This window comes from Capra hircus, chromosome 8 (genome assembly GCF_001704415.2).
Source record: "Capra hircus breed San Clemente chromosome 8, ASM170441v1, whole genome shotgun sequence".
Taxonomy (NCBI): domain Eukaryota; kingdom Metazoa; phylum Chordata; class Mammalia; order Artiodactyla; family Bovidae; genus Capra; species Capra hircus.
Window position 1 is genome coordinate 94,128,803 of NC_030815.1, and position 1,818 is coordinate 94,130,620.

General features: G+C 37.1%; 1 pseudogene; it reads right to left on the bottom strand.

Moving 5' to 3' along the window:
• Window positions 648–1,576, bottom strand: LOC102169385 (annotated as a pseudogene).

Genomic DNA, 1,818 nt, shown 5'->3' on the forward strand with positions numbered 1-1,818 from the left:
AACTCCTGGAGGAGAACATAGGCAAAACACTCTCAGACATAAATCACAGCAGGATCCTCTATGATCCACCTCCCAGAATTCTGGAAATAAAAGCAAAAATAAACAAATGGGATCTAATTAAAATTAAAAGCTTCTGCACAACAAAGGAAAATATAAGCAAGGTGAAAAGACAGCCTTCTGAATGGGAGAAAATAATAGCAAATGAAGCAACTGACAAACAACTAATCTCAAAAATATACAAACAACTTCTGCAGCTCAATTCCAGAAAAATAAACGACCCAATCAAAAAATGGGCCAAAGAACTAAATAGACATTTCTCCAATGAATTATTTTCTTATAGACTTGAAACCATGTTAATCAATATATGTCAATTTTTAAAAATTTTAGAAAGAAAAATATCATTAAACCAACAAAAATAATTATTTTTAACCCATAACTCCGAATAAAATTTAAAATTTGTCATCATAAGACTATTTGTTTAAGATCAGATAAACTTATGTATGATACATTGATATTACTTAGACTTTCAGTGCTTAGTCAAAGAAGAGACTTAGAAAATTGCACATCACATTTAAAAATGAGCGTCTACCCCAATTATCTCCTGATATATATAGAAAGCACTAAATATCCCTTAATGTTTACAGATATTATTTGCTACTCGAGACTGAAAGAGCACAAAGAGAGTTCCTAACCAGCAATTTTTTCACAGCCACTTTCACTTCTCTGTTCCGTAAACTATAAATGATAGGATTCAACATGGGGGTTAAGCCAGCATATACCAAGGCTATAAATTTATCTATTTCCTGTGAATCCATAGTTGATGGCTTCAGGTACATGGAGAGAGCTGTCCCATAGAATAAAACCACTACACTCAGGTGGGCTGCACATGTTGAAAAAGCCTTGCTTCGACCATCCAGTGAGCTGATTCTTAGGATGCTAGAGAGGATGAATGCATAAGAAATACAAATGAGGAGCATTGGCATAGGAAGAAGAAGTACACTGATCACCAGCATGATTAACTGCACCTTGGAGGTGTCTACACAAGCCAGTTTCAGGACGGCCAGAATCTCACAAGTGAAATGATTGATGACACTACTTCCACACAGTGACAGCTGCAACACAGACACAGTTTCCACCAGGGCAGTGAAGGATCCTGTCACCCACGATCCAGCTGCAATCTGAACACAAACCTTCTTGTTCATGATGATGGAGTATCTCAGGGGATTGCAGACAGGAGCACACACTCAGTGGAGCCCATGGCCAGAGAGAAGTACATCTGAGCAGCACACCCTGAGAATGAGATGGTGTTTTTCCCTGAAATAAAATTTTCCAGCATTGGAGTCAGGGCAGAAGAAGTGTACCAGATGTCCAGACATGACAGGTTGCTGAGGAAGAAGTACATGGGTGTGTGTAGATGAGAATCCAGGACACTAACCGAGATCAGAATAATATTACTCAGTAAGGTGATCAAGTACATCAGCAAGCACAGTGCAAACATGGTGATTTCAACTTTGGGATAGTGAGTAAATCCCAGAAAAATAAAATTAGAAATGAATGTTGCATTTGTCTTGTCCATTTTATTCTTCTTTGTTCATCTGTAATAGTGAATAAAAGTATAATGGCCTATGTTTAAAATTTACACTCTACCAACTTTCAAGGAGTTTTTATTAGAGGAACTTTAAAGGGAGCATTGCCTTCCAATGTTACTAGCAATATTCACTCATTCATCCAACATTTACTGAATACACTCTAAGGCACTGAGAATCTAGAGTGAGGTCATACAAGTTCTCTCAGGCAAATCAAAATCAAATAAAAGAC